Source organism: Nipponia nippon, unplaced genomic scaffold (assembly GCF_047370975.1).
Source record: "Nipponia nippon isolate SJK-2023a ecotype South Korea unplaced genomic scaffold, ASM4737097v1 scaffold_1, whole genome shotgun sequence".
Taxonomy (NCBI): Eukaryota; Metazoa; Chordata; class Aves; order Pelecaniformes; family Threskiornithidae; genus Nipponia; species Nipponia nippon.
The window spans coordinates 129,278,836-129,302,272 of record NW_028262290.1 but is presented as its reverse complement, the minus strand read 5'-3'; positions in this window follow the sequence as shown (position 1 = coordinate 129,302,272).

Genomic DNA, 23,437 nt, shown 5'->3' with positions numbered 1-23,437 from the left:
CTGATTTTATACATCACCACGGAAGCTCTAACCCCATCCTTGTTTCTTTTCTAATATCACATAGTGAGTTGCACTATACTGCCTTATCATTGCCTCTTCTGTCCTCTTACTAAGCAGTGTTCCTTAGATTTAGACCATTGAAACTCCATTATGCATCAGAGAAAATTACTGGAGGGGGAAGAAGAGAAAAAGATTGATCTGTAGACATAAAAACTAAACTGTGCCTATAAAACAAAACCAGTTACAACTAATTAGTATCTTATTTCTACATTTCAATTATTTATATTACTTTAAAATTGCACTTTAGCTCTCACTCTCTTTCTTGCTCTCCCTTGTTGAATCATTTATAAATACTCTTGTAAAACGTTTGCACCAGATACATTTATATGCTTTCACTGGTGGCATATCTACAACTTGTCTCTCATACCTGCCCGGACGGAGAAGCTGAGAACAGCCGGTCTGCAGTGTGACTTAGACTTTACACCCTCTTCATGACAGCATATAAATGTTTTATTATGCAAAGTGTGTGAGGCAGCATCTAAGCTACGTTTATACTCTCTCATCCTGAGAACCAAAGTGTCCTGTATATCGTAAGGTCAGGAGACTGGCTCTGTTGTGCATCGTCATGCACTTTGACTGTTGTCCAACCCACGGTAGCTGCGAAGCTGCAGTGATAACAGTGGCCATACTATGTATTAGAGTTCTGAATCAATAAAATATGTTGCCTTATAACTTGACTAGGGACAGCACCTTTAAAAAAAAATCAGAAAAGAGACTAAAAACTTATAAGGACAAACAAAAGCAATAAAATCTCAAGTGATCTGAACACCAAAAAAAAAAAAAAATTGTTCATTTTCTCATCATCTGAAGTATTCATCTTACTGCAAAGACAAAAGAGACTGTTTACATCTATAACCTCTTTTTTTTTTGTCAGAGCTTGGAGTTATCTCAGTTTTATCAGTGGCTTTACACTTAAGAGCTAAATTGTTTACCATTATTGGTTTTCCATAGCTTTCAAAACAACTTTATAGCAAACCCTAAACTGCATGAGGCCAAAAATGTCAGTGTTCACACACACTCACAGACAAGATTGATTCTCTAAGTGGAAATCTGATCCTTTCCCAGGCTCTCCTTGGACTGGAATCAATAATTGCAACTCACTATATTTAGACCAATGTGTAATACCTGGGATTCAGGATCTCCAGTTCTATATTTATGCAAATTAACTGTTAGTGATGTTGAATTTCACCTGGTGGAACTGTTCCCGAAGCCCACCGTAACATCATGCCACCTGATGCTGTGAGACTCAGACCCATATCTCTTTTTCGACTAAAAATCTGTGTGACAGCCTTCTGAACGAAGACTGAAATCTCCCTTCTGGCTTTGCCAAAACTGCAGCAATGTCAGGAAGCGAGGGAGGTGGGAGGGCTGATAGGGCATTTCAAGGGAAATGTTTTCCTTGCTGGAATTTAGGAAATTCCAGAGAATTTTTTTTCCTCACCCCTCAGAGCTGAGATTGCAGAGAGATCCCTGTCAGAGACAACCTTTACCACGCTTCCAAAAGACAAAATATTTTGCACAAAAGGTGTATTCACTCTTCCAAATAAGAATAATTGCCACTGAGAGTTTTGCCAAGGACTTTGTCATTGGGACCCAAGTGTTCCCCAGCCCATGGCCGTGAGCTCTGTAACCCTCCCTGTAGCAGCTCCGTTCCAACACTGGGTAGCACTCATCGCTGAACGTTGCTTCTTCGGACTATTGCCGTTGTCCTGGTTTTAAGGAACTTTTAGCACTGCTTGGAGTAAGCCTAAACTATCGAAGTTTATATATAAATATATATATATTATATTAAAAAAAGGTGCTGTCACAGTAAGTTTTGGGCTTGAGGTTGTTTGTATTGTATGCAATGGTTTTGTGTTTGTTTGTCTGTTTGTTTTATTCTGTAGAGCAACCACCTTCCTTACCGGAGGGAGATAATTTTTTTTTTTTTTGGTACATAAGTGTAAATACTTGCTGCAGCATTTAATATGTTTAATTTTATGTTAAGCTTTTTGTTGCATTGTGATCCCATTATTGTTACAAATGGACAATGAGTTCATTGAGACTGTTCAACTAGGTCAGATTTTTACATCTCTTTCTAGCTAGAAGAGACAGGAATTTTGTGCATTTGTACAAATGTTAATAATATCACCGCAATTCCAATATAATAAAGCACTCAAATACAAATAGTTCCAGTAGTTCGGCTGTGTCTGTACCCCAGACATTTTATGGTACGAATAACTCCTGCAATTAAACCAAGCTACTCTTCACTGATTTCTATTCTGAGCTGCATCCCTCACCTCTCCCGACATCGGAGGAGGACCATGGTGCTGGGCATCCTCCTGTCTGGCTGTGGGAGCGAGGGGCTGTGCAGACCTTACAGCCCACCTTTGCCCTCCGACAGCCAAGGTGACTTTACAAGAACAAGTTCTCTGAACCTTTTCCAAGCAGGGAGGCTGCAAAGCCTCAAACAAAAAGACTTAGGTGGTGGAGCCTGACGTGAGGCCTCCGCATAAGGATGAGACAAGCTGTTATTTTACTTTTCCTTGCAGCTGGAGTGTGCTTATATCAAAATACACTCTATGCTTGTTATCCCGCCAACCTCGCCTCTTGCCAAAAGCTGCCTGGAAATGGATTTCCTGCTGGGCTAATTAGCTCTAATTGTGATGCCCCTGTTATCTTGCCAACCTCATTTCTCACTATAAATTGGTCCAATACAGACCTTGGCACAATAATGCGTAAACTGTAATCTAAAGTTAGTCAGAACGAACCCATCTCTCCAGCGGGAAAGCCAGCTTTAGATTAATGCAACTTGATGACCTTGCTGGCAGTCCCGGAGCGATGGCCTGACCCGATGGGATCCGAGACCTGAGAGGTGCAGCCTCAGCTATGGGGACCAGCCCGCCCGCAAGCGCTCGGTCCCGGTGTCACGCTGCAGGAGACGGGCCCCATGCGGCATGACCGTGCTTCTCCCTTGGAGGCCCTGGCACGGGCACAGCTTCTGCTGCTCTCCCCCTGGTTTTCAAAAGGCTAAATCTGGCCAAGAGCATTCACCCTCCTAAAATGGGTAGGAAAAAGGCAGAGCCATGCCCCTGTTCCCATTCTCCCTTTGGAAAAGCTGGAAGATGGGGCAGTGGGCACACATGGCTCCCTCTTTAAGGGGGTACAGCAGACGTTTTCCCCAAACATCAAGGCATGGCATTAGCTGGAGCCATTTCTGAGGCCATATACGTCTGCGTTGCCTGTAAAGCAGGGGTGTTATGCCACAACTTAACCCGTATTTATACAGCAGAGCTCTTGCTCTGGGACCTAATACTGAAAGAGTATCATCACATCTGTAAAAATAGATGCCTCTCATGAAGGCATATCACAGGACTATTTTATTGTCCACACAGTTATATTTACACCTGACAGTATGAGCTAAGCAAGATATATTCAAGCTGAGGTAACACTGCCCTTTACAGCTGATTCATGGTTTCCCAAACCTGATTGCAATATTTGTTCCTCTTCAAAGCAGTCCGCTGTTACTATTGCTCTCTCTGGGCTGCTCTGGACATCATAACAAAGTTATTATTAGAGAAAAAATGAATCAGTGTGAGCGCACACTCCTTCCCCTCTCCTTTGCAGGGATGCAGCCAGAACTAGACTGAGCTGAGGAAGCTCTGCATCAGCAAGAGGGTTGCTCCAGCTTACAGCAGTGGTGCACAGAGACTCCTTACCCCAGCCAAATCAGCCCCTCGTGCTTTGGCTGGACCCACTTTGCCTCTCAACCTGCCCCCAGCTTTCTCCCAAACCCAGCCTGCAGCCTCAGCTACTTGCTGTAAGGGCACTCAAAACTAAGGGCAATGATGTTTGGTACATGATACGGAGTTTGGGTAGGGATGATAAGGTAGCACAGAGGGCACTGTAGGTACTCAAAGGCATTGGCACAAGGCAGGCAGCATAACAGATCAGAAACCACGACCTGGAGAAAGCAGACGCCTCCCCCAAAAAGGAGTGTGGAGTTAGGGGAGGGGGGCAAACCCAAAGGAGCCCAGATGCAAACACAGGCAAGAGCTGAGAAATTGGAAGTGAACTGGTGCTAAAGAAACCTTTCAGCAGGGGGATGGAGAAGGAGGCAGACATGAGTGCTTTTTTGTTAGTTTTGGGGAGATTTTTAAAGAATACAGGGATAGAGTGAACACTGAACATGCAAGGATGCAAAGCTTTCCGATATCACACTGAGTCTTGGTATAAAAGAGCCAAAGCGAGTCTGAACCCCTCTGGGGAATCTCCCCACATGCAGCACTTGGGGACAGTCTCAGAAACAGCGCGGTTGGTTATGGTCCCCCACCAGAAAGCCTTGCCACCCACAGCTCTAGCGAAGACTTGCAGTACAGACCTACCTTTCAGCTCTCCCTGCCCACCCTGCAGCCAGCACCGCCCTGCTGAAGGCAGGCAATGGGCCGGTTTAGAGGGAAAAGCAGTTCTCCTCTCCGCAATAGCTACTGGCTGCTGAGGCCCCACTACAGGAAACTGGGACTCTGGGTCTACCCCCAGAATTATCCTGTTGCACCTACTTTCTTTACAGAAAGGTTTTATTTATCACAGTCATTTGAGAGCTTGGCCCACAGGGAATAAGCACAAGATGAAACACAAAACTTCCTGAGAACTAGTTTCAAGAGACTCAAAAAATTAAGCAAGTAAGAGTGGGAAAGGAGGGATCAAAGTTAAACCAGGACTGCCATCACCCTTCAGAGCTAGCAACTGAGGGTTTGGGGCCATTTGCTCAATTCTTTGGTCTGCTTTGTTATTGCAACTGCCCTAACTTCTTTTTGCCTCCCATCTGCCCTGCTGCAACAGGGACATTTGTTTTAGTGGCTCTAAGCAGGGCATTAGTGCTTGCCATTTGCTTAAAACCCTCTTTCTGCAGCGCTCTTGAGCACTATTTTTCCTCCAGTCGGCTCTATTCTCCAGTGCAACACAATACCATGGTATGAGAATGACCCCGCAAAGCTGATAAAATATTTAAGATGCATGTTCTGATTGTGTTAGGTAAGCAAATACCACGAGAGCCCAACCATTAGTGAACCTGATGAGCCCATTCCCCCAAGACTTGCTGGCAGAGCAAGCCAGAGCAGCCTGAACTGGAAGCAATGGGGCAGTTGCCTTTCCTGAAAGAGAGGAGAGCTTGAAGGTGTATTTTGCAGAGCCTCAAGGAATTTGCAATCTGTGTGCCCCACTCTAAAAGCAAATTATGTAGATACAGATATAGATTTAGATATAGATGATATAGCTATATTGATATAGATAGATGATTATAGATATAGATACAGATATATAGATACAGATATAGATATATAGACAGATATAGATAGGCAGACATAGATTATATAGATACATAGAGACAATATAGATCTATAGATGCAGATGGTATCGATGCGTGCATGTGTGTGTGTATGTGTGTATACAGCAGGTCAGCAGGTGTTGTCACAGGGCATTGCATTCAGTTGACAGCAAGTCAAGTTAAAAGAAAGAAAAATACTTGACATAACCGGCCAGTTCATGTAGGAAATTGAGTCAAGAAAAAATAAATAAAGGCAGAAACAGATTAGTTTAAATCTGGGGCCCTCTGAATTGTAATGGATCACATGGAGGCTTTGTATGGAAGGACTCTATATCCTCCTCGCACTTTCTCTTTTGTTCCACTAATCATTTTCATTCTGTGCTATAAGGCGGCTGAGCCAATTCCAGCTTAGTAAAAGTTTTTCTTAGCTTCAAGAAGCTGTGCTGCAAAGACAACACATAGCCATGGATGAGAAAAAGGAACCGTCCGCAGTGGGACATGGCCACAGACTACAGTTACACAGGACTGGGTTTGGTATTACAACACCGGCGGTTGTTTTGGCTTGGGTTTTTTGTTGTCAGCGTTTTGCTGTAGCTATTCCCCGCACTTCGAACTAGAAGTTAAATTGTCAGAATTAAAGTTAGAGCCAGGCAGTTTTCACAAGGTGAACAGGGAGGATGAGGGAGCGGTAGCTTCGCTTTTGTCCTGCTGCAATGGTGGCTCGCCTTTAGAGGCAAAGTTTTTATCATTCAGCTGGAGTATGTGCAAGCTGCACTGACTGACACCGCCTTTGCCCCCAATTCCCACAATCCTGAGCTCATCCCCTAAAAGAGCTGAGGGACTATTAGCCCTCTGCAAAGGTGTTCCTGCTACCTCTTTGTGCTAGTACTCCGTGGGATGAGGTGGAGGGCCTGCAGGGACACCCACAGCCCCACATTTCCACAGCAATACAACATGATAGCATCCTGGCTGCGCTGGCAGCGAGGATTGCAAGGAGTCCCTCGGCTCCAGCACTGCAGGTGACTCCTGCCAGGAGAATTGTACAAAGTCCTTTTTTGCAGTAGCAAAACCATGCCTCTCACAAAAATGTTTCTCCTTCCCTTGCAAGCCCCAGCCGAGCACAGGGAGCACGCGGGGCTGAGCCCTGGCAAGGGACAGTGCCGCAGGAGGAAGCATGACACCCAACAGGGCCCTGGCACTCACAGCTCCTTTCTGGGATGGGACGAGAAAAAAGGCCTGTTTTTCCCAATCGGAAATTAAGCCTCCTTGGCTTGCCGAAGCCACAGAAGACGTCAGGAGCAAGGCAGTCCCTTTTTCAGGAAAGCTCTGCTCTTAATGTGGTATGAGAGCAGTAGGATCCCACCAGTGCCGCAAAGCGGAGCTCCGGCAGCCGCTGCTGGGCTGATCGGAGCCAGCAGCTGGGAGAGGGAGCCAAGGATAGCTTTTAAATGCACACGGCAGAGAGAGGAATGAAAAATATTAATTTTAAATGGATCGACGCTGGCCTTGGAACTAGGCAGGCAAACATCCAAGCCTGTCAGGAGGGAGTAATGAGGGCTTTTAAATTAGATGTGATCACCTATCTGTGGCTGTACAGAGTATTTGCTGTGTATCCCTTGTACCTTAGGGAGAACCCCAGGGACATGAGGTTACAAGCGTGCTGCCCGTGTATGGGCTCTTTCATCAGAGAGTTTCAAGTGCTTCTCAGGCTTTAATTTAGTGCCTTAATTACCCAGGGATTTAGGTAAATATAATTGTCTTCATTTTTCCCAGCAGCACGGAGAGAGGAATAGACTGACAGAGAAACCAGAAAACATGAGCACATTCCCCCCCTTTCCTGCTCTTGCCAACAGCCCGTACATCAGGGCCCCGCCAGGAGACTTCAGGCAGGCGAAGCTTTACCTGCTGAAGGCATATCCATGCAGTCCTCTCTAGAAATCGTAATCCTTGCCCTCAAGGAGAAATGAGCTGTTTTGCTTTCCATTTGTCTTCTTCAAAGCTCTGGCCAAGCTCGTTCTCATTAGGAGGCCATTAAAACACCAATGTTCTTCACATTACGATTTCCTCTTGGATTAGATGGGAAGATTTTTATACGCTGTAAAAAGATTCTCTGGTTCTGACATCTCTTTTTTTGTTTGCCCAGTCGAAAAGCTTGCGAGGAACAGGAATGGGAAACCATATTGGCGTTCAAATAAAATGCCACAATCATCCACAGAGGCGAGGGGAAAGCCCTGCAGTCTCATTAGCCAAACTTGCACATGGTTATAATCAAACGGGTGGGAGGGAGACATTCCCTTGGCCACAGATACCACCGATTTTTTCCTTAGGTTCCAATTCTGTAACTCTTATTCATCCGAAGATAAACGGGCTTTTCAGGCGGGGAAAGAGGGCTTTGGGACCAGGCTCTAAGGCTTTTCATGTATTCAGTTGTCACTTGCCTTTTACATTCAAATTCTGATGGGTCAGACTTCCTAGATGGTGTCTTTCAACACCTAATAACTCACCCAGCAAGCTCCAGTGCTAATACAGATGTCTTCTTATCAAGCTTGAAACAGGGTTTTTTTGGGGATTATTTTAAAGACACTTTTTGGTGCTCTCTCCCTCTACATTTATACTGACTCCTTCACAAGGATTATTTATGTGGCATTTCTTTCCCATTACACAGTTGAAAACATCACCTGTTTTAGCAGGAGATTTCTGGGGTGAGTGCAGAAATATTCTGAGGAATTTGGTCATCGCCATTTGCTAATGGAAAATCTAGTAACTGAAGTGGGTTTTTTTTTAAAACCACAATAAATTTTATATTTGTTACTGCTGGATTCCCATTAAATGCATTAATTACAGGAATGTTTAATGAAGCAAATAAAAAAAAAAAGCCATTATGTATAGAGCACTGTGAAAAACAAGGTATTCAGCAGAGTGTGCTCTTATATACTCTTAATAAAAGCCCTTACCTTAAGGTAAAAACCCAATAAAATATGCCATAATGTGCTATGGGACCCACCGTTGATTTACAATGCATTACTCCTTTAGCAGTAAGCAACTTTTGCACAATACACAGCAAGCTTTTATATATTTATATATAAGACCTTTTTTCTTCTAACAAAGATTTATTGAATTTCCCCAGAGCATATTCATTTTCTAAAAAGTTCTTTGTTTTGCTCCACTATATTAGTTGTAATAAAGGCAACAATCGCGTTCCTGATTGACACTTGTGATATTAAAATTACAAAAAATATGAGAGTCAATATCACAGTACTTTATATAGAAATATTACTCTGTACGCTCTATGAGACTAAGTGCAAATGGAGTTTTGCTAATATCTGGCATTTTGCAAAACCATAGCACATTGGGCGAGGTCTAGAAATACATGGTGAAATTATCGTAAAGTTTCTAATTCCTCCAAGGACCTATAAACGAGTAACTTTTAAAATAAGTTCATACACCTTCTGTTCCCCCAAATTTAAATGACGAATATGTAAAACCCATACCAGCAAGTTCAATCTAACCACCAAGAACGTTAAATTATGCATAACATGATGAACATGGGTTGAAATCCTTGAAGAAATAAAGGAGGATTCCCTGAAATGCACTTGCCAATCCTTCACATGTCATCAAAGACTGTTTTTTCAAGCACGATGTAATGTCTCATGATATAATGGAACAGTTCTCGGTGTTCCCTATTAGTCACACTGATTATTATAGTTGGCACAGGGTCCTCTCCACGTTCGTTCCTCAGAGGTATGTTTTCTCTCCGATTCCCATTCATTCCACTATAAAATCCCCTGCTTTTAAAAGGGCCCCCTTCTGCCTCTGCTTCACCTGTAATAACGGGAGGGGAACGTGCAAGACCCTCGTCCTGCAAATACACGCGCACACATGCAGAGGGACCGTCCCACTGAAGTCCTCAGTGGTTTACCCCCGTATGCACATAAATACACGCAGAACTGTGGCCTACAAGCAGAATAAGTGCAAGAGATTTTGAGGGAAAAAAAATATATCTCTGTTTGCCTTGGTCACCTGAGAAAGGTCTGCTTTGCTGACAGCAAGCGCCAGTTCACACATCTTCGGGGCAGCAGAGCGAGGAGGAGACATCTCTTTCGACCGCAGAGGCCAAGGCTGGCCGAGGCATTGGGAGACATGTGTGTAAGGGGCCGGCGCGGGCACGGCAGCGTGTAAGAAAACAGCATCACCACCTGCACCGTAGTGACTGGATTTCTGCATTTCAGTTTCTGCTGGTGCTTTCTGGGGTGTGAAAAAGCCGTGGCTCCTCCCGCGACTGGCCAAATGCACTTTGTCTGTGTGAGGATCAGGGTCCATACACAAAATCAGGTTTACATTAATGGTTACCAGAGCTTTTCAGTACCCCCCAGCAACGACAGCAATGATGTGAAACAAGCCAACTTCTCATTTATATGGGCCAGAGGGAAGGGAAGGGAAGGGAAGGGAAGGGAAGGGAAGGGAAGGGAAGGGAAGGGAAGGGAAGGGAAGGGAAGGGAAGGGAAGGGAAGGGAAGGGAAGGGAAGGGAAGGGAAGGGAAGGGAAGGGAAGGGAAGGGAAGGGAAGGGAAGGGAAGGGAAGGGAAGGGAAGGGAAGGGAAGGGAAGGGAAGGGAAGGGGAGCAACATCTGCTTTGCAGACAGCAAGTGTCCTTCATGTTCGTACATCTTTGGGGCAGCAGAGTGGGCAGGAGACGTTTCTCTGCCTTCCACACTTCTTCCAGCTTCCCCATGGACACTGCAAAGGCCTTCACCACCCACTCCCAAACCTTCAGGCTTATGGTGAGTGTGAGCATTACAAGGCCCCGCTCGCTTGCTCCCTCACCTGCCGCCATCCCCAGTCCCGGTGGCCACAAGCCCCGCTCCCACCCAGGGACAGGCAGCAGAGGCCCCAAATTTTGCAAGCTCTCCGGCAGATGCGTTTGCTGGACCAGGCAGCCCAGGCACCGCAGCACCGCTACTCGCCGGCGGCGACTGGACCAAACCCGCCCTAACCGGGACCGGCCGCGGCCAGCTGCGGCACGGCGGGGCGAGCGTCGCCGGGCACAACGGGACGCGGTGATGGTGCGGCTCGGCTGGGCTCGGTTTGCTCGGCTGGGCTGGGCTGCGCTGGGCTGGGCTGCGCTGGGCTCGGCTCGGCTGGGCTCGGCTCGGCTGGGCTCGGCTCGGCTGGGCTCGGCTCGGCTGGGCTCGGCTCGGCTGGGCTCGGCTCGGCTGGGCTCGGCTCGGCTGGGCTCGGCGCGGTGCGTTCCCAGTCCGGCCGTGCCCCCCTGTGGCGGGCCCGCGAAGCTCAGACGGCCGCCGCCGCTTGGCCCCGGGCAGCCCCGGCTGCGGCGCCGGCTCGGGGGGAGGAGGGCCGGCTTGCCCCGCTCGGCAATTGAGGACCAGAGTGGTTGGGGGACGGCTGGTGGCGGTGTCAGCCCCCGGTGCGGGTCGCTATCAAAAGCGGTGGTGCTGTTTTTCCTTCCTGCCCTAACACAGGTAAACTGTCAGGGCAAACTGTCCCCGTGAGCTGATCTGCTTGAAAATTAACGCATCAAACCCCATCAAAGTCAAAATTACCACCAAAAAGTCTGGAATTGTTTCCTGCCTGTGTCAGCCAAAGCCGTGGCTTCATGGTGACTAGTTAAGGAAGACACAGCACAATACTTTATTTTGCAGGAACCGGGAAGAGTGTTGATCAGTTTGGTGGCAACCCCGCAGTCCACCGGGTTAGCAGCAATGGGGAAATGCTACCCTGATTCGCGTAATGGCTGTCCTTGCTCAGGGTCACCCTTTAATCTGGGGGAGGGCACTGAAAAACACCGTGGCTTCAACGGGCTGGCATCTCACTCTTCCTGCAACGCTACCCAAAGAGAAGGGAAGGGGATTGCATTTGTGGTTCCTTCCCTTTCCTATTTCAGAGACGATCATTTTCACTGTCCTCTCGTGTACTTTACTACACACCTGAAATTGCCATCTACTTCTGGTTTTCAGCAAGAAACCAACTATGAAGATGCAGCGGTAGGAATGTGAGTGAAGAATTCCAGCCAAAGAATGAAAACAACAAGGGAATTAAAAGAGTTGTCCTAAGTAGCATCCTTACTCTTTATATATACACGTATATATGTATATCAGCTGCTTTCTCTGTAGACTGTGCTATTTCTGTTATCGACTGTTACCATTGTAGAAATGTCAGATTGAAAATTTGACAAGAAAATGCTCAGTTGGAGTAAAGCTTCAGAGCTTATAAAGAGCATACACAGCCATGTGCTGTGAATAATGCATCTCTCTCTTCTGTACAGCAAGGGCAGTCTTCAGCTTTCCGAAGGTTTTCCTGTTAAAATACTAATCCTGAAAGAAATTAAACAAGCAGCATGGAGCTTTCTATAGAGGGGACAGCACAGCCTGCAGAGGGACCCTGTGCCTTGGGCATAAATGGCAGGGGTTTGGTAGCAGGGGATGACCAGTGTGGAAGGGGGCCATGAAGAGTCAAGTGCCAAGCACAGCCAGCTCTGAAACACGTGAAAACACACCACTACCCGCCAAAACGTCTGCCCATCTGACTCAGACACATTTAAGAAAGCAAGTAACAGCCTTCAGGGACAAGTGATGCTCTTGGAGACATGGGGCTGGAGATGCTGTGGAGGAGGCAGCTGGAGAGACAGGGGCTCTTGGCTGGAGGTGCTCCCTGCCACAGAGGGGGACACCTCTGAGGGACCATGGCCTGTTGGCAGCCCACACTGGGGCATGGACAACCTTGAGGGACTATGGCCAAGGGTGACCCAAGTCAGAGGCAAAGCGCAGCAGAGAGAAACCAGCAAAAAGCATGCAGTTGCCTCACCAAAGGGATTGGGACAGACCACGTGCAACCTGCCTGGGAAATCAGAGAAGCTGAGGTGAGGCAGGTCAAGGAGAGGTGTTTGACCTAAGCTGAGCATTGGGAAGGAGGAGGAAAGGTGTTTACTTTAGTGTTTAGTTGTTGGTGCTTTGTTTTTCTCAGTACCCTAATCAGGAATCAGAATTTATGTTATATGGCAATACATAATAAAGTAAAAATTCCACAAATTGAGGCTGTTTTGCCCATGACACCCTGAGCACATTATGTTGGCTGACATGAGTAAGGAGGCCATAACCCCTTATTACCCATTCACACCGTAAATCTACCCCAGTACAACATACTCTGCACTCACCATCTTGAAAACTACATTATTCATCGCAAAAGTTACTCATGCATTTCCAGTTATATAATTCATCTTTGGACCTATATCTTATGGGAATCCAGCAAATTATCATTTAGGTTATTGATGCTTGGGGCGTCAATGGGAAGAGCAGGAACTGAGAAGAAATCCAAATCTTTTGGTCACATGGGACTTTCCAAAGAAGCCAGACAGGTTTTGTTATAAAAGTATTTGTAAGTTTTCAGGCCATGCGCAAAGATTTCAGTCCAAAGGAGTGTTCATGCATATTAGGTAAAACCACTAAAACAAAGGGTTTAGAATGTTAGAGAAATCTCAAATATCTGAATAAAATTCTGAGTTGCACACATCTTATAGTTAAAACATTGTAAGTAAATAGGAGAGAAAAATACTGTTATTATTCACGGCTAAATTGTTTTTCTCCATTTTGCTTGTGTTCCAGCAACTCCCTTTTATTGAAGGGATCCTTAACAACATGGCACAGCTATCCTTCTTAATGCCATTGTTTAGAATGAACATCTGAAGCAGACAGCCCAAACAAATAAAGCAGCCCTTTGACTCATGCTACCGAAACTGGGTTTTGCTGGAAACTACTTCTAAAAAACAGTCATTAGGTTAAAACCAAAGCTGAAACCCTCCTTCTTCATACTGATACTCCAATACGGTACAAAAGCTACCTGTGCACGTGCTGATTTGTATGCCTGTACCTAACTTTTAGTACCGTGGGACTGTTTGTGGTAGTGCAGATAAGCACAAGCATGAGTGTTTGCAGAAACTGAGCTTATCTCCAGCTCGTATTAGCAGGATTCAGGGTACTCAAGCAGACACATACTGCTTTCTCTCAGGAGCTACAGGGTGAATAGCCTCCAAGTTTCAGATCTCCTTTTCTACTCTAACTTTAAAGTTAAAACTTCAAAAGTCTGCAGTAAGAACCTTCGGGGATTAATGTAATTCATTCTTTCCTGTCCAAGTTTTACATTGTGAGGTTATTACATTGCTCACCACAACTGCAAGCTCTTGGCCAGAGACAACTGTTTCAGTTTATTTTAACAGGGTGTTTACCTTATTAAAGTAATAACAAAGAAGGATGATTGCATTAATTACTACATCAAACTAGCTGCCACGGCACTCCCCTGCCAACCCTCAAATCAATTAGTTGCATCTGTAAGTCGAGTGATTGAAGGGTTTTTTATTATTATTCCTTTTCCCCTCTTTTTTTTTAAAATCCATTTTGCCATTAGTAGTGTCTCTTCGAGTGAAAGCTATTGTTCTTCAGTGAGAGGATGGGAAGATTTAGATGGTCTCCTAACATGTGGTAAGAGGTTCGAGGCTTGATTCATGGTTACTCAGAACCTTCTGAAGTGATATATACCCCACAAAGTGATTTTAAAATGCTACTATTTTCAACTGATAGCAGTTTAAACTCGCCTTCCCCAGGTGTAATTGGTTACAGGGGTGCCAAAAAGTGGTAAACCTTTGGGGTTGTCATATTTCTATGAACGAGTGGCATTACTGGTGTCACACTAATATAAATCCAGCATTAAGAACACGACCAAAATTAGCTACATTTCTTGTTTTTATGTTTAGATCTAGTTTCCTAAGGAAACTATGGTTATGCCCTGTATGCAGGGGAGAAAGTGTACATTTTTATGTCCCTCCTAATAACTTTTGAATCCATCGGACAATTTCAAAAAGTCAGATGGGCAGCAGCCACAAAGCTCCAACCAGTTTCATGAAAGGAAAGGGCTGGAGAAAGGAGAGAGAGAACGCTTGCCCCACTGGTGAGGGAGAAGGCGAAGACGTGAGCACACTCCCCATCCACACGCGAGGCACAAAGCCACGGTTCCACCAGTCCCCGGCCAGCGTGGACTGAGCATGTGGTGTGGTAGGTATGGAGACACTGACTCTTTGCTTCTCCCCGTGCAGATGGTTGCAGATGAGCACCCAGGGTGTTTCTTTGCCCCCAAGACCCTGAAGTGCAATCAAAATTTTTTAGGAGCAGGAGTTAATTTTTACATCAGAGAGGGAGGGAACACCTCTTCATTGGAAGCTGCCTGCAGAGACGGCAGCAGGCAACAGCACAGCCTCCTGCGCCTCTGATGGGGATAAGCAGCAAGTCCCTGGGCATTTTTAGCAGTACCCTACAGCTGCCAGTTGCAGCTGTAAGGTAGAAGGATAACAATGGAGCTGACTGCTGCTTCCCAGTTCTAATTTTATCTAAGCCAGATCATGAGCAGTTTAAAAAAAAGCCTTGAGGCTGCTCTAAGCTAAAGCAGCTGTTTATCAAGAGCTTGCAAGGGCAGGGCACGGCACAGCAATACTATCCCTGTCATCTCCTGTCTTCAGCGTTCTGCCTGCCACCAGCTGCAGAAGCCACTGGGGCTAAAGATTTCCCAACAACGGCAGGAATTGCATGGAGGGAAGATCCATCTCATTCTGTCCCATTGTTCTAACAGCACAAAATGTCTCAGTGCAGCAGAGAATCTGGCTCTTTGCATCTCTCCCAGCTTCTAATAGGTTTCAGCAAGAAAATGTGTGGCTTGTCCCATTTTCTTGAGAGTACATAATCACAGTCAGAGACATTCAAATGGATTTTTTTGGGGAAAAATTGTTGCACATTGGACATGTCAACATAGGTTGCTTGAGATGGGAATAGGGGAAAATACAGGAGAGACCTCTGTCTGTGCCATAGGGGAGACCTTCATAGCAAAATTACCAAGGCAGGGAACATCATTTTTTGATGTAAGTAACAACCTCAGCGTCACCACTGCAGTCAATTAACAGGACTAGGAATTCACCTGGTATCTTTGGGTCAAATTCTGCTAGTGGATGCTCCATTTGGTTTCCATTTCCCTCAGCTGAGCCTCATGTATGCATCTAAGAGTAGCATTTGGCCCAGAAAGAGGAATCAGCACTTCTGTTACAAGCAGAAGCATTTGGTATGCCTCACGTGGGATTTCATTCCGGGGCGGAAAAGTCTGGGGAGATCAACAGGGTTCCTTTGTTGCCCAGTGATTTAAGGTGTGTTGATTTTCATGACTTCATCTTCCACCTTCCAGCACTCATGAGGCTTTACTGAATTAACTGAAGTGAAAGAAGCAGCAGAGGAGTGGGAGAATGGGACTATCCCACACGGATCATTCATGTATGCTGGTACTTACAACATTAGAGAATTCCTGTGTTTAGCAAGAAAAAGAAAAGAGCCCACCCACCATTGCTGCACCCTGGTGCTTATGGTATTATGCCATGCAAGTAATAGAGGGTATGTTTGTATTTAAAAGAGTGTTTCAAAGCCAAGTGTGGTAAAGAAAATACCTAGTGTGATAATAAATCACTTAAGATGTTTGCAATCTTACAAAACAGGGATTGTTGAGAATTTTCATGTTTCACTCCACATTTTCTTTCAAGGGGATGGGAGGAGAGAAAGTTTTCAATTTGTCTTGCAGACATGTAATTTTCATGTTCATGTTATGTCTTTAATTATGTCATTGAGAAGCGCTCAGCAGAATTTGCTTCCATTGCAATACCTTCTGAAATGAAGAATTATATTCCATGCTAGTTGTAATGATAGGAGAATTTTCATCTTCATAAGAAAGAACATGTTCGTGGCCAAGGCACTTAACTGGGACTCGGCACATAAAGAACAATTCAAGTACCAAAGCACAGGCACTTAATGCAATAGATGCAAAGTAGCCTTTGATGCCCTATGGTTCCAAGACACCTGCTTGAGGTTGGTCAATGTGACATAGGACTCTACAGCACATCTTCAACCTCTGCAAAGGCAGGTGAAGAGCAGGCAGGGTGTCTAAAATGGCACTGATTACCATTGCTTAGGCACTGTAATTGCTATGCACTATTGTCATAGATTCCTGCATAGGTTTGAAATCCTTCTGATTCTGGATTCGATGGGAAACACAAGAGAGCATGCATTCCTGTCTTACTTATTATATCCTACTCTGTCTCTCACCATAAAGTAAGTTCTGGTATAGACTGGGGTCTCTTCTGTAATGGCATAACACTAAAAAGTAACTATTATAGCAATGTTATTTTCAGTAATTCATCACAAATCCAAAGATTACATCTTCTAATACAGTCAGGTAATCTTATACATCAGATAATATTCACCTACTCTGATGTTGTTTTCCCCGGTACAGCATGGTACGTAACACTGATGATTAAGTGACCAACAGGTGTTTATTTAAAGGCTGCAAGAGCATAAGCCTCTGAAAGTATGGATGAACAGCAGATTGACCAAAGCAAAGGCTGAAATTGAGCTGGGATGTATTTGACAACATTAACATGCACTGAAGATGAATGTACTGAAAAGCTTATGAAAGAATACTGAGACATGGAAAGACAGAGGCAACAGAAGCTGCTGGCAAAGAAGGCATTAGAGTGATGGTGGTTGAAATACAATACTTGAATACAAGTTGATGTAAACTAGGAAAGGAAATAGCATGTCTATGAAGAAGTAGATAGCAAGTAGACTGGACAGAGTATGTTTACGTTCTAGTGACTCTAGAGTAGACATATGTGAGCAAGAGATGCATAGAAACGATGCCATAGTGTTTATTAGACTTCTATCTTACTGACAAGATGAAGATCCATCAGGAGTTAGCTGCATGTGCAAAATACAGAGCAAAGTCAGGGACGTAAAGGATGCTTGAAGGCATAAAGATAAATTCAGGAGCATTGGCTTTATCTAAGTTACCTTATGAAACCAGTATGTTCCAACTGACAACAGTCATTCACCTTCACTGTGATCTGAGGAAAAAAAAGTCTCTGCGCTTTTCTACAGTTCAGAATTTAGTGAAATAGTTACTCCAGAATAACTGTCCTTAGCAATAGTTACCCAAAGTGAACTGAGTTGAAATCAGAATTGTATCGAATAAGACTGTCTATGCATGGACTTAGAGCAAAATAACAATTCTGGAATAGTTATACTGGAGAAACCCAAGATTAATCAAACCTATGGCCTTGCAAAGAAAATAAAATGAACTTTAAACAAAATCTCTTGGCATAGTGCTTCAAAGATTTCCCTCAGCTTCTTTGTTTTTGGCCTAGGACTTACATTTCAACTAGAGCTTTACTGCTTCTGGAAAGTTGCAAAGAAGAGTACTCAATTTTACAAAATCATGGAAATTAGAGCTCCTTTGGCAGCCCAGTGTGGTACTATTCCCCATGGTCTCATTTGGAGGAGAACTGCCCAAAGGCCAAACCATACCCGTGACTGGAGCACACACGCTTCTCACTATGTCAATAGAAATTCCATACACAGATCTAGATAGTAAATCACGCTGCATACTTACTGCAAAAATTGGTGGTAAGGAGAAACATAGGAGATTTTGCAGGAGCTTGTGCTTTGTGAGAATGACTGATATCATCATGCATAAAGTATTGAATATTTAAATGGGCTGGGGAATCTCATCTGCTGATTACTTGATGTTAAAATATGTCATTTCAGAACTCAGAATACCCTTTCAAAGAATTTTCTAACTTTCTCACTCTCTCTGGAGTCATTAATTATACAGTTTTGAGACTCAGTCAAGGGACATACTCAGTTTTTGTCTCCAATAGGCAGAGAAATCCAGTTCAAAGTATTCTACCTAGTCTCTCAGCAAATTAATAGACTAGCATATGTGCTTCCTTGGCTAACACTTTTCACCTGTGACAACTGCAGGTAATTATTTTGCCCAAGTGAAACTGATTCTGGGCATTCTCAATGAGAAAACCTTTCTTTCCAGGTTCAATAAAATTTGGTATACGTTTCACCCTTGGAACTTAGATCTTTCATTAAAAAGTTGTATGGCAGTAAGAGCTGACTCTTTGCATTTGAATATTGGTCTCCAAAGAGAGAGCGATAGTAGGAGCAAGAGTGCCAATGCTGTTCTTTAAAGATGAGGTAAGTTACATCCTGCTCAAACTTAAGAGAGAAATGAGTTTGTGACAGTTATTTTTATTATGACAGGGCTGCTTGCAATGGTTGAAAAAAAGCAGCTGCACCAAGAGATTTTTTTTAGGATAAAGGTTGGTAAAAAGTTGAGTAATTCTCCTATTTCACATACAACTGGCTACAAATTGGCCCTGAAATCTAAAGGCCAACAGAGCTTTGGCAAACCCCGCTACTTTAGAACTACTAATTGTTGCCCAAATGTTTACAGAAATCCCACCAGAGTAACATCAAATGAAATATTACATGTTTCAGGATAGACCTTTGTAAAAATGTGTTCTCCTTTGCAAATATCATTAAAAAACGATAAAGAGAAAGCCACAGGTTCAAAGCTGAAACCAAAGCGAGGGGTCTCTGGCCATTGTGGTCATAACCCACTCAGAAGACTGTGTCAGTAATGCCTCCCTTCCAGTGTCACTCTTTTCAGGCTGACACCACCATGTGTGTTGCTGTACCTGATGCTGATGCCACACCTCATGTCCCAGTGAGCTGTCCTCTTTGGGTTCAGTTCTACTTTCTGAGCCATATGGCTGTTTCAGCATCCTGCTGTAGACTAGTTCATGTACACTCAAAGAAATGCTAGGGCTGGTGCAAAGGAGCATGGAAACAATGACTCCACTCAACTTTTGGTATGTCTTAAGCCATTAACCTTCGCTTGAATGATCTGAGAAGAAATAAACAGTACACTAAGGAGACAGCATAGAAAACCTAGTGCAATCATGGTATTCTGAGACTTGTTCACTTTCAAATATTCAAATGAAAGATGGTGGAGGTTGGGTTACTGTTAGTAAAAATCCAACTAGCTTATTGAAGTATTCATGAGGTGAATGCAAGAGTTACATCATTAGTCTTCTTAAAACGTTTCACAATTGAATTCTACAAACCAGCAAACAATGAAATTACTCCATTGGTTATTGGGTGCGGTAATATTTACTTCACCACTACAAGTTGCTTTTATAGGGCATTGTTACATCAGCTAATCATTAGCAGGTCTGCCCTTAGGAAATTTTGTTTAGCAAACCAAAAATATATCTCTTTTTAATATGAAACAGTTGACATGAAGGATTAAGGATATTAGATGAGGGTTTGGATTTTGAAAGGGGGAGCTGGAATGTGAGAGGCCCCAAAGCACATATATTCCTGAGCCATCTGTTGTGCCAGCCACACAAAAGCCAAATTGGGCCAGGAACTGCTTAAGCTTGGGAGCGCTGCCACGAATACCAAGGGAAGAAGAACCCACAGACAGGACCCTAACAGCCACAGACTTTAGGGCTGGGAGGAAACAGGAGCATCTCAAGCAAACTGAGAATCTAAATTGCATCCACTTTGCTTTTCAGACTCCAGCACTCCCACCACCCACTTTCTAGAAACAATTGCAGACTTTAGAGCGATGAGTACTTCAGAAACATTTTGGGACAGTGTTGGAATTTGGGTGCTGGAGACTGCTCAATAAATTAATTTGCCCTGTCTTTTATTGAGAGCCTCCACTTTTTTTTTTTTCTTGAACAGCCAGCCTCTCTCTCTCTCTCTCTCCGGGAAAAAGTCTAATACTGATGAAGACTAAGAAGTAATTTAAAAAACAAGAAATAGAAAAAAGCTCCAGCCCTTCATCCCAGGTAGAGAGGGAATCAACCTTGTTTCCATAACTTTGTCAGAAACACCAGAGTTGTTCCTTTTCTTTTTGCAATAACCACAGGACTTTTTGCTCAGTTGTTTTAAAATTCTTTAAGGGCTGGATTCTATCATAAGCTTTTGAAAAGCTAGTATTAACTTCTTAAAACGTCAAAAAGTATTATAGGATCAATGAAGCATTAAAATGTAGCAAAAGAGATAGGCAAAATAAGTTTAAAAGCATAGAAGCACCTGATGAAAACTTCTGCTACAGCCGAAATATACAGTACTCACACCCCAGTAAGTGGACACATATAGGAAGTGGTTACTTCAAAACCCATGTTTTCCCTCACAAGACACAAACACTTCCAAATGCCACTGGGATTGCTCACAGGAGTAAGTAGAATTTCATACACAGCTTTCAGGATGGGAGTCCCTGGGTCAGAAGCTTCTTGGACATGGACTCAGCCCTTTACCAAATGCAGGAAGACTGCACGCGTCGTTACAGAAAAAAATGGTGCAAACTCTGTTTACAAAGTGCATGCTTGGGTTTTTTTTAAAGGAAAACCCCAGAAATGTAAGAAATTTGAATGACCATCTTGAAAGCTGAAGTTTGTTATCCCTACGAGAATTTCTGTCTAGAAAATAATAGGAAGAGGCTGTCCCACCAAAGTGCCTTGAGTGAGGCTGATGGCTCTGTCCACTTCTGCTCTGAGCCATTCCTACCAGCACCAGGTAAGAGTTCACATTATAACAGGCTGCAAGCAAAAAGAGGAGTACAACACATCTCATCTGTATTCATTTCACATGGATGTAGAAGACTAAGTACAATGTAGGGTAAACGTAAATATCGGTCCAGGAGACAAAAAGACTTGTTCAGTCTTCCTGCCCACCACACGACACCTCTCTACAAGTGCATGGAAAGATACCTGTTGAGGTTGTGGTCTTCTGGGATGTAAACATCATACCACTCATAACAGAAGAAAGATCACTGGGTTGTTTAAACCACTCGAAAGAGGTGACAATTTTCAATCACTTAACTGAGATTTAGTCTTGAATCCTATTTGTAGGAAAAACATATACCTCCTTCAGCCATTTTGTGACTGACTTGCAGCTTCTGGATTTCCAGGCTGGCATGTATAGCTTTGAAGAGGAGCTTTTCACTGTTCTTGTCACCTTTGACTGACCCAAAAGCCAAGAGAATTAAATGTACAATGCGAGGGAGCCATGGGTTATCAACCTCAAAACTCTCCTCTTATCCACATAGTCTCCGTGTGGTACAGAGAGGCATAAATACACAGTTCTCCCATTTCAGATTTGGGTGACAAAGAGTTTATTTCTCACTTGAGTGGAGAGTCATTATTTATTTACCAAAAGCCCACTTGTTTGTTTTGGTGTATGTTTACCATCATGTCACCCTCTATTCCCCTCTATTCCCAGCACCATATCCGCAATTCACTCCCCAGAACAGCATGTGGTTGCAGCTCAGCTGGGCTTCCCAGACTTTTCAGGGTTGTTATCTTGGTACAAATGGCTTACAGCAGCCATCACCTTGCAGATGGACATGGTGGATTCAAAAGGCAGTATTTCTCCATTCCCTGTATAGTGAAGGAGGCAGCAATTGGCTGCTGCTGCCAGCTGGGATATAGTTCATCTAGCCACATGGAAATCAGTAGATAAAAGCACAAAAGAGAGACAGCTTGGTTCTCATGGTGTCCAGTGCAGCACCATCATTGACTTCAGCGTGGCTGTGAGGTCACCTCATACCTTTTACATGAGCTAAGTACATTGCACGATACCTCTGCTCCCTACGGACAATTTGTTGTGTATGTATGTTTCAAACTGTCAAAAAAGGACTTGATATTCTTTAATTTGGCAAGCAAAGGAGATGGGATTTTCAAAGGAAATTCCCCATCACAATTAAATAACAAAAGTCGAAAAAGGAAAAAAAAAACCTACAACAGACTTCTATTAGGAGAGTAAGAAGAGTAAGATCTAATGGGTTTCCACAATTTTATTTATAGTTAACTCAGTGTTTAGAGAAGCTAGATAAGGTGTCTAGATAAGATAATGCTCCATATGGTATCACAGAGATTCCACTACAAATGTCTTCAGTTTTACTGAACCACACTTTATTTAACCTCATTTGTATAAATAACACAAATGATTTAATTGCTTTCCATCAAGCAAACGTTAGATAAATATTTCTGAAACACAACCTGACTTTTGGAGCTTTTATTTACACTGCCTTGACAGCAATGCACTCTTATAAACCAATGTTCCTCAGCACAGAGGCTGGATGTCTGAAGATGTATTTGATCATGAAGCTTCAAAGGCAACACAGGGAACAGAAATTCAGAAACATCTTTCACATTTAAAGAAATCATTGAATATGTTCTAATAATTCAGATCACACCAAACCTTGACCAGATGCTCACCAGGTCTCACCTGTGCTTCAGGATTAAGAGACTTGCTGCAATTTCACTGTAAGAAATGCCCAAGAAATCTCAAGACAAGACACCTATTATCCCAGTGGTACAATTATAAACCAACATAGAACCATCGTAACAATTTACTGCCATAAGGGTATTGTGTATCTGAAGAGAAGGTTTTGAATACGTTAAATATATACAGGATGTGTGGATATGAAGTATTCCACTGAGCTTTTTGCAAGTGTATAAACCAAATTCTAATTGTAGCAATTATTTACCATCTCTTTGAAGAGTAACAATGGGATTCAACTAAAAATAACAGCAAATGATAACACAACCGCCCCAGGGTCCATCCAAACCATCTCACAGTTACTGCTTATGACTGCTATCATAGAATTCATGAAAGTTTTCTACATTTCAAAGAGCAGTCCCAAATAACCCCTCAGTTTTGGAATTACCTAAATCCTGGTGAATTCCATTTGTGAAATTCACATGTTGTGAAATCAGATTTCCCAAACTGAGACACTGTCACACTCGAAGAAAGTTAAAATGAAAAACTTTATTTGGTGGCCCAAGCTTTGGTGTGGTTTCTGTGAAGAGAAGCAATAGCTTCCCCAAAAAACACATGGCATGTTCAACTGACATTTTGGAGACTCTGCTAAAGAATGTAAATTTATTTATTGGAAAGGGCAAAATTACATTTTTATGACGCTTTAGTAGATAACTATACTATTCCTCATCTCACTGTCCCTGACTAGGGGTCCAACTCATAAGAAGCTTCTGTTGGCCTCACTGAGTTTTTAAGGAAAGCCCAAGGATAAATTTATTGAGAGACTACGGTTAAAAGAAGAGCTTTGTTTAGTAAATAGAAACGGGCTTTTCAGAGAGCCTTCTGATTCTGGG